The sequence below is a fragment of the Arvicanthis niloticus genome, chromosome 16 (assembly GCF_011762505.2).
Source record: "Arvicanthis niloticus isolate mArvNil1 chromosome 16, mArvNil1.pat.X, whole genome shotgun sequence".
Classification (NCBI taxonomy): Eukaryota; Metazoa; Chordata; class Mammalia; order Rodentia; family Muridae; genus Arvicanthis; species Arvicanthis niloticus.
The window spans coordinates 38,125,950-38,136,855 of record NC_047673.1 but is presented as its reverse complement, the minus strand read 5'-3'; positions in this window follow the sequence as shown (position 1 = coordinate 38,136,855).

Genomic DNA, 10,906 nt, shown 5'->3' with positions numbered 1-10,906 from the left:
TGAATGCTTATCAAAGAGGAATCACAGGTCTTGAAGAAATCTCAAGCAATACATGACAATATCATCAGAGGTGGAAGGCTTACCATTCTCCTGAAAGGATTACCTTCACACATTTAAAGATGTCTTCTGACCAGGAGATGTCATAGTGTGTCCTTCTTAAGCTGGTTGGACGTTTAGTCTTTTGAAGAAGTTGCCTTGATCCCCACCCCCTCCAAGTTACTTTCCCTTAGAGAAGCCTTCGTTTGGAATGCTTTTGCATCTATGGTTTATGGTGTGGACTCTTCATACACATACAAGCTCCCATCAATCTCCCCAAATGCTAAAAGCTTTCAAAACCACTTGTCCCAGTAAGAAATTTAGTGCATTGGTAAGAACGTAATGCATTGCCATCCACTAAATTCCAGTCTGGGGGACATTTAGTTATCATACCACTGAGAGAGATGACTCCAGTCTCGACGGCTCCTCCGTGTCCTCTGTTCTGTCCTGACTTGTAGACTGTTCCTCAGTCCTGGCTTAACTCAAGCTTTCCCGTGATTAGATTGGAGTTAGGGGCTAGGGAAAAGCTTGCAGTGGGATGGATATCCCTTCTTATCACAGTTCACCAGGGGACTATGATTTATCACTACTAATATTAACCTTGACCGTATAGTTTAGTGTTTACCAAGTTCTTCACTGTGAAGTTACTCCTTTTAAACAATAGTGACACTACCTCCAGGCTATCCATCCTCAAAGGATGAAGAATTAGGACTCTTCTTCTCTTGCTCATTCATTCATTCATTCATTCAGGCAATCTCAATATTTTATATTTCAACTCCTGTATAATTTTATTTTGGGTTATAATCCTATGTTTGGGGTCTTGTGTAGTAGCCTGAGATAGCCTTGAGCTCCATACGTAGTCAGGGATGGCCCTACAATCCTGCTTCTTCTGTCTCCCTTTGTCAGGTACTGAGACTCTAGTCATCACACCTGGCTCGGAGTATAATCCAGTTCTGTATCACTAATTTCATTTCTTAAAATATTCCAAGAATTGTGAGGTGGTTTTAGTAGGCAAAGTGCTTGATGTATAAGCATAGTGGGAATCGGGGGCCCTAGAACCCTTGTGAAAGCCAGGTCCAGTGCTATACATCTGCAAACCCAATACTGGGAGGTGGACGCAGACAGTTTTCTAGAGCTCGCTGGCCAGTCAGGGTAGCAAAAATGGAAAGCTCCAGGTTCCAAGGACAGACCTTGTCTCCAATCAATCAATCAACCAGTCAATAGAGTGATAGATGAAGGCACCCAGTATCAACTCTGGCCTACACACATGTACACCCAAGTACATACACATGGGCACCACGCCCATACACACATAAAATGGTAAATTTCGTCACAGAGTTTTCGTGTCTGGATACAACCTACTTCTATCACATTTGACTCAGTTACTGGGAAGCCCTGCCTTGTGCTACTCACCTTTGCCTTCCTTGCCTGGCATTCTGCAGCTAAGAACAGACATGGGGGCCATTCCCTCCAATTGAGTCCTGGCTTCATTACTCGATAGCTGCACGCCCTTGGCTCAACACGTTTAATTACCGATGCTTCAGTTTCTTTGGTTTTTCAAAAGTGTTGTACTCTGGAGGCTGAGGTGGATGCATAGCCACAGACACAAGACTGGGTCACACATAGAGTGAGTTCCAGGACAGTGCCCGGAGAATAAGATGTTCTTGTCTAAAAAAAGAAAGAAAGAAAGAGAGAGAGAGAGAGAGAGAGAGAGAGAGAGAGAGAGAGAGAGAGAGAGAGAGAATTCACCTAGCATTGATCAGATGAGTTTATACATAAAGCAGTGCCCTGCTTATAATAAAGTGCTAAACAACTGACTTTTTAAAAAGTCTAAATCAGCCAGGCAGTGGTGGTGCACGCCTTTAATCCCAGCACTTGGGAGGCAGAGGCAGGTGGATTTCTGAGTTCGAGGCCAGCCTGGTCTACAGAGTGAGTTCCAGAACAGCCAGGGCTACACAGAGAAACCCCGTCTCGAAAAACCAAAAATATCAGTAGCCAACAGGAACATGATGACTAAGTTTTAAAAGTGTTTGTAAAAATATTCAAAAATAATTATACTACATAAAGAAAAACCATCCCAATATGAACAAATAAAAACCCTTTATTCATTTAGTATTTATTCTCCGAGCATCGGCGTGTTTCTCTGTGGCGAACCTTTAGCCGCAGTTTGCTGGCACTTACCCCACCCTTCACGTGCAACATGAAAGGCACCCATTTCCCTCTTCCTAACCAGTATTATCAGTTTTGGCTGCACACAGTTTCGTTATGTTGGAAACCTGATTTTTTTTATTATTATTATTTTATTTCAAGTCTGATCTTCCTTTGGGTGTGAAGGGTTTTATTTTCCTTTTTTTAAAATTGAACATTATATTTACATTTCAGAAGGGTGTGAAGGTTTTATTTTACTTCCTAGCATTCCATCATTTTAATATTTCCAGGGAGAAAACAGTGCGGCTGTATTGGTATGCAGCTTTGGCATTTTAGGAATATTTTAAATCTTTGAAGTGACAGTTCCTTTAAAAATGGAAAAAATATCTGAAATATTTAGGCTCGACAAAGATACAAATGCTGTGTCCTGAACCATCATTTATATTTATCTCGTTCGGACACTATGCTTTCTTAAGCAGTCCAGCTGAGGGATGGCTCCGCCCACAGTGTGCCGGGCCCTCCTACATCAAGCATCAATCAAGAAAAGAGTGCACAGATCTCCCTAGTACGCAATCTTTCGGAGGCATTTTCTTGATTAAGGGTCCGTCTTCCAAGATGACTTTATCCTGTGTTAAACTGACAAATCAACCAGCTCATGGACCTACCTTTTTCAAAAGAAGCTAAAGGTCACAACTGAACATACGTGTTCTGGATCTCTTACTCTGAATGGCCTAATGTAAAGCCTATGATGGAGCTTTTTAATGGTTCCAAGAGCCTCATTACAGGACAAATTTGGGAAAACTGATATAACCTACGACCTAATTCTATATGCGGAAATTAAGGCCCAGGGAGAAGACGACCCAGCCATTATGGAACACACTTGGCACCTACTTTTCTAGGGCACTACGGAAGCACAACAAGAACGATCAGAAAAATGGAGATGGGGCCGGGCGGTGGTGGCTCACGCCTTTAATCCCAGCACTTGGGAGGCAGAGACAGGCGGATTTCTGAGTTCGATGCCAGCGTGGTCTACAGAGTGAGTTCCAGGACAGCCAGAACACAGAACACTGTCTCGAAAAACAAACAAACAAACAAACAAACAAACAAAAAAAAAAAAAAAAAGAAAGAAAGAAAGACATTGTGGGACTACCCTTACCACATCATGTAAACCTACCTAATAAATCTCCTTTCCTTTTTTTCAGTGTGTGTATGGTGTGGGGTGTGTGTGTATGTGTATGTATGTATATATGTTAGTCAGGGTTCTTTTCAGAAAAAGAACATATAGAATAATAATGAATCCATCTATTTTCTAACTATTGACCAATCAATTTATTTATCTAATCTATGTATGTATGTATGTATGTATGTATGTATGTATGTGTCTATCTATCTATCTATCTATCTAACTATCTATCTATCATCTATCATTTTCTATCCATCTAATCTATTTTTCTATCTAATCTATTTTCTATTTACCTATCTCATCTATCTATCTATCTATCTATCTATCATCTAATCTATTTTCCTATCTAGTTATATCTCCTCTATCTATCTATCTATCTATCTATCTATCTATCTATCTATCTATCATCTAATCTATTTTCCTATCTATTTATATGTAAAATCTATTTGTTAGAATGTTTTACAGGCTGTACTCCCCCTGAACATCTATGCTCCTGTGTCATCCCCTTCCCCACATCCTGCATTTTCGTGTTTATAACCCCTGTGTTAAAAAGTAAAAATTATGATTTGATAATAATAAAAAAAGACAAAAAAGAAATGAAAAGAAAAGAAATGACACACAGTGTCCCCCTGGCTTTGCTGACTTAGCTTCTGACAATCCATTTTCTTGTTCTCAGAAATACTTTGAATTATAAAATGTTATTGTGGTTTTTGTTAGTATGCTGGGCAAAATAATTTTTATTGATTTCATTTTAAATTTCAAAGTTTGTAATGAGTTAAAATGTCCTTCAACATAATTATAGGTCATATTTATTTTCTTTTTTTTTAGTTTATTTATTTATTTATTTATTTATTTATTTATTTATTTTCTGTGAGTACAAGGTTGCTGTCTTCAGACACACCAGAAGAGGGCATCCGATCTCATTACAGGTGGTTGTGAGCCACCATGTGGTTGCTGGGAATTGAACTCAGGACCTCTGGAAGAGCAGTCAGTGCTCTTAACCACTGAGCCACATCTCCAGCCCCATATTTATTTTCATATTGTAAAATGCAAGTTAATCTGTTGAACATTTTTTTAAAAAATGGATTCATTTTGAGAATTTCATATATGAGCACTGTATTTACATAATTTTTTCTTTCTCTCCTTCCTCCCACTCTTTCCAACCCCCAATACTGTTCAAATACATCTTATTTAATTATTGTTCATATATGTATGTATATATGTATACATGTATAAGTATGTATGTATATACAAATACTGATAAATAAAGTGTTTTGGGGGAAAAAAAGAGAATGTTTTACAGGCTGTAGTCTGGTCAGTCCAACAATGGCAATCTAAGAATCTCGTAGTTGTACGGTCAATGAGACTGGATGTCTCATTGGTCTTCTGTATATACCAGAATCCTGAAGAAGCAGGCTCTAATGGCAGTGAAGGAATGGGCTTGCTGGTGGGAGTGAGAACAAGCAGGCAGAGAGCAAGTTTCCTTCTTTATGTCCTTCACGTAGGCTCTCAGCAGAAGCTGTGGCCCTGATTAAGGATGGACCTTCCCACCTCAAAAGATCTGGGTTAAAAGTGTATCTTCCAAACCCAAAGATGCAGATTAGAAATGGGTCTTCTCAGCTGAAAAGATTTAAGTAAGAAAAAAAATCCCTCACAGGGGTACCCAGCCATCTGGGTTTTAGTCACTTCCAGATGTAGGTTGACAACCAAGAATAACCATCACAGTGTGTATAATCAGTTCTGTTCATTTAGAAAACCCTAGCATTCATTTTTTTTCATTCATTAGTTTATTTATTCACTTTACATCCTTATCTCCTGATCTCAGGCCCCCTCCCTCCTCTCATCCCAGTTCCATCCTCACAAACCCCTCCCCCCAAGCCCCCATGGGTACCAACCAGTCCTGGCACATCAAGTCACAGCAGGACTCAGCACATCTTCTCCCACTGAGGCTACACAAGGCAGCCCAGCTTGGGGAAAGGGATCCAAAGGCAGGCAACAGAATCAGAGACAGACACTCATTTTTGTTTTCTATATTCAAATGGAAAGAAACTGAAAACCTGATAACCCAGAACTATGTGATACTCTTGCCAGGGTCCTGTTTTTAAGAAGCAACAAGAGCTTCAAAGGACATTGTGTGTGTGTGTGTGTGTGTGTGTGTGTGTGTGTGTGTGTGTGTGTATTTCTGTCCTTCTGTCTGTCTGTCTGCCTGCCTGCCTATCTTTCTGTTGCATGCATGCATGTTTCCTGTGGATTCCTGTAAGCATGGGGACAGTGTCAGGCATTCTCCTCTGTCAGTCTCTGAGGTCTTTGCTTCCCTCAGTGTTGCTCAGTGTTGATGTTAAAGGCAGGCATTTGACCATACCTGGCTTCTTTACATGATTGCTAGGAATTAAATAGCTGGTCCTTATGCTTGTGAAGAAGTTGCCACCACTACAAGATGCCTATGGGACAGTATGAAGGCCATTTGTAAATTAAGGTTATTTAGTAATTAGTTAAAACTATTTGTTTGTTTGTTTGTTTGTTTATGGTAACCTCAAGACTTAGGAGGCTGAGGCAGAAGGATTGCTATGAGTTCAAGGCCAGACTGGGTGTCATAGTAAGTTCTAGGATAGCCTGGACTTACAGAGTGAGACCCTGTAGCTCTGGTACAGGGTAAGAGTTTGAAAAGATAGAGCTTTGCTTTGTAGAATTATCATAAGTGAATCTTATTTGTCTACATGTACTCATCAACTATCGAGAGAGGTATAAGATTATTTTTAGAAGAATAATCTTTAACAAAACAAAGCATTTGCCTCTACTCTAAATGTGCTATGGGTAAGCACATTTCTACTCATTAAAGCATCATTCCCAGTGCAGGAATAGGTGTTGAGCAATCTTCACACTTTACTATTAATTCTATAGCATTGGGGGGGGAGGGGGAGGGTTGGGGTGAGGGTTTAAGGCAGGAGTTTGGAATCAGGTATTGTGGAGGAACCTTGCTTATTTTCTAGTTCCCTGACAGACTCATGTTTAGCTAGTATCTTTATATAGCCCAGGCCCATCTTTTTTAAAAAATGCATTTTTATTTTATGTATATGAGTGCTCTCTCTCTGCATGTACACATGTACACCAGAAGAGGGCATCAGATTCCACTATAGATGGTTGTGAGCCACCATGTGGGTACTGAGAATTGAACTTAGGACCTCTGGAAGAACAGCCAGCACTCTTAACCACTGAACCACCTCTCCAACCTAGCCTAGGCTTATCTTGCACAGGGATGGTGTCACCCTCAGTGGCCTGAGCTTTCCGGCACCAAATAACAAGAAAATCCCCCGAAAGTATGTCCCCAGGCCAATCATCTAGGCAATTTCTCAGTGGAAGCTTTCCTCTCAGATAGCCCCTAGCCTCAATTTGACAACAATAACTAGGAGAACACCATTCCATGCTAACTGGCAAAAACATTTTCCTTCTTTTTTCCTCATTAATTATTTTATTTATTCACAATATCCTAATCGCTGCCCACCCCACTCATATTTTCCTCCTTTTAAATTTGACTATCTCTCAATCAAAACAAATTTGGGAAGTTATATTATATAGACATTTCTTTTAGTTATCTTTACTCCTTGTATTACATTACATTTTGTTTGTTTTTTCAAGACAGGATTTCTCTGTGTAGCCCTGGCTGTCCTGGAACTCACTCTGTAGACCAGGCTGGCCTCGAACTCAGAAATCTGCCTGCCTCTGTCTCCCAAGTGCTGGGATTAAAGGCATGCACCACCACTGCCTGGCTTCTTTTGTTTTTTGATTTTATGTAGCCCAGGCTGGCCTTGAACTTGTTATGAAGATGAGGATAACCTTGAACTCCTGACATCTGCCTTTATCTCCAGGAGCTAGGGTCACAGGTAGGGTATATGACTGTGGGTGTGACGTTATTTTTCGAGACAACATCTCCTTGTCTTTCCTACCCCTCCCATGGCTTTCCTGTTGGGTTCACAGGCTTAAGCTACACATTTTTTGAAGACAAACTCTCAGGTGCTTAAGTCAGCATCAAGGAGACAAACACCTAGGGAGAAGATGAAGTCTGCTCCTCTGTTTCCCAGCATCCAGCATTGCATTTGTAAGAGTCACTCAGAGGGTTTTGTGTAGCTGTAGTTCAGTCGTCTACCGCTTCAGACAGACTAATTCCACTGGCAGATTTAAACAGAGTAAGATTTTTATTGCTGCATTTCTTTAGTTCTGTGTTAGGAGTGGGAGGTAAGGGGTGTGAGCAGACAGCCTGCTGGAGTCTGATCTCACCTTGCACCATACAGTTTCTAGGAATTTAACTCAGGTCATAAGGTCGAGTAGCAAGCTTTACATGGTGTTGTCTCACTGGTTCCAAGATAAAAAAAAAAATTTAATAAGAAATTCAGAGAGGCAAGGCAGAAAGGGCAAAATAGTTTAAAAAGACTGAGATGACAAACAATCTCAGTGTGTGTGTGTGTGTGTGTGTGTGTGTGTGTGTGTGTGTACATGCCACAGTGCACACACATAAGGAGGCCAGTGGACAAACTCTGGTCTGAATCCCTGCCTTCCATCTTGTCTCTGTTTGGGTGTGGTGGCACATTCTTTTAGTCTCAGCACTCAGAAGGCAGAGGCAGGAGGAGCTCTGTGAGTTCAAGGCCAGCCTGGTCTACACAGGGAGTTCCAGGACTACAACGAGAGACCTTGTCTCAAAAAGACAATAGAAAACATGAGATAAAACGTCTGTGTTGTTCATTGCTGCACAGGTCCGGCTGGCTGACCTAGGAGCTTCATGGCAGTCTCTCGTCCCTGCCTCCCACCTGCTGTGCTAGGAACATTGTGAGTATAGAAATGTGCTACAATGCCTGGCATTACGCAGGCTCCAGGGATTCAAACTCAGGTCCTTATAAATGCATGGCAAGTGTCTTATCCACTGAGCCATCTCCCTAGCTTCCACAATCCCATTTTTAAAAGGAGCTGTTTTTCCGTACAGTATAAAGTTGGCATGGGGGAAAGCTACAGATCAAATGGAGATAGAATGTGGTATTATGTCTACCCCAGAGAACGCCAGTGGATCTTCAGACAGCCTTACAGGAGATCCTGATGTCTGAGCTTCTTTTCTTTGTAAGATTAGCTGCTTTGGCTTTTGAATGGGGTGAGAGCAAACCTTGGGTCCTCTGTGTGTTAGGCAAGTACTTTCCAACGAGCCACCTTCTTCACCTGAGACCTGGCTTCTCCTGAGCTCTTATCTTCTTGGTAATCAGAGTCTGCTCAGTGGGGTCTCCTAGGAGTGATTAAGGTAAAGCCCAATCTGGTTGGTGATGCTTATTACTGAGTCAAAATGAGTGTTTTGGCCTAAGGTGTTGGTGCAATGATTAACTGGAAGAGAAGTAGTTATGGTAATGAGAGACTCCAGTTTGGCCCAGCCATGGAAGTTTTTAAAGATCAGCATACTAAGCTTCTGAAAGACCTTTTAGATGATAAAGTTTAGGAAGTGTGGATTAGGTTACCTATTTATAATAACTAAATACATTATTTAACTCGTTTGGTTGCACAAGAGCCAAAAAAATAAAAAAATAAAAAAATCCCAAGTTTGATGAAGGGAGGGGGGATGTGTTCTCTTTATTTAGAATTTCCGTTTATATAATCCTTGATCCCCTTGAGAAAACAAGGGATATTAAAATATTGAAACCAGTTCATCTTGCCTTACACAGAGTTGATTCACTAGCATAACATAGGACAACGGTTCCTTCCAAGTCGGTTTCCATTGTAGCTACTAATTCTTACACACCTCACTGGAAGTGGAGGTCATAAAAAAATAAACAAAATCGTATCACATTACCAAAGAAGTGCAGGCTAGGAGTAGGATTATAGGTGAGCTTCTTAGTTCAGTTCCACCTGCCTACTTCCGACTCAATCCTGGAGCTTCAGCAGTCTACAAACTTCCAGCGGGTATTCCAAGTCCTGACCTTTTCAGTGAGCTGCACCTCGGCCAAGTATCTCTAATTTCTCAACTCAAATCCTATATCAGATTCCCCTGTGGACTTCCTCATCCCCCCTTACCGCACCCCCACCCCACCCCAGTTCTCAGAGTTTCTTTCAACTGCCTAAAAACTTGGACGGATCCCAGATCCCAGATTCCTCCTTCTAGTCCCTCGGCCTCTCCCCTCCTAATCTAATCAGTTGCAAATTCCTGCCAGGTCGTTCCTTTTCATCCCCCAAAAGCCTCAAGTCTAACCCTAGCTCTTGTCTATCTCATGTGTACACTACCACTGCGGCCTCCATAACTGGATGGCTCCAGTCAGTCTTGGGTTCTTCACGCCAGATGCATTTTTGAACTTGGGCTTGTCCATTTCTTTCTACAAACACGGCCGGCTGAGCTTGTACATTCTGGCATCACATCTGTTCTCTAAGCAGTCTCAGGATCATTTACCTGCTGCAGAATTCTCTGATGGGCTTTTTCTGACCGCTTCACACTTGTCGTAACCTCTCTTCATTAAGAGCTGTGCTGTTCTTTTGACGTGGAGCTAGTATTTAGGAGACTATGTTGGTCTTTACATTTTCTGTCGCCTGTCCTTCAACTGCAGAATGCCACTAAAGTAATCTAGCGAGCATCTTTTTGCCTCTTGGTTTTTCCTCTGCTTAATATCTCCTTCCTTTCAGTTAAGAACCTGTGTTGTGCTCACCTGATGCTTTGAAATTACTTCCTGTATATAGATAAAGAGACTCAATCAGTAAGGGGGCGGGAACTTCACTGATAGCACCGGAGTGGGCTTTTCTGTTTGTTTGGTGTGTGTGTGTGTGTGTGTGAAATAAGTTCCAATACACATCTTTCGTAAACACGGTTGGGAACTTCAGCCAGTGATAGGCAGCTATCAGTGAACTGGGACTGCTGGATTCAAATTATGCATATTTCAAATTCAGATGTACTCACGATTTTTGAAGTATTTTTTTTTTTTTAACATTTATTTATGTGCTCCCTTACTGTATGTGTGTATCTCTACATTCCTGGGTGTGAAAGCGGGCATGTGCACGGAGATCAGAGGACAATCTCAGGTGCAGGTCTGTGTCTTTCACCTCACTTGAGACAATCTCTCTGTTGTTTTGCTGCTATGTAGGCCAGGCTAACACCCAAGAGCCTCCCCCCTCTTTTTCCTCCTTGGAGTGCCGAGAATGCTCAAGCTAGCTATGTACTTGGCTTTTATTTTTGTTTTTTGAGACAGGGTTTCTCTGTGTAGCCCTGGCTGTCCTAGAACTCACTCTGCAGACCAGGCTGGCCTCACCACTCAGAGGTCTGTCTTCTCTGCCTCCCGAGTGCCAGGTTTAAAGGTGTGCCTCACCAACACCCAGCTACAACACTTGGCTTTTAAGAAGATTCTGTGTATTCAAACTCAGGTCTTTACATTTGTGTGGAAAACACTTTTGCCCAGTGAACCACCTCCCCAGCCATCTTTTGTAACAAGTGCTACCACATCTGATTTTATACTCTGCTGGAAACTGATCTGGGGCTCACCAGTTTAGCAAGTTACCACTTGGGCTATATCCCTTTGTGTTTGT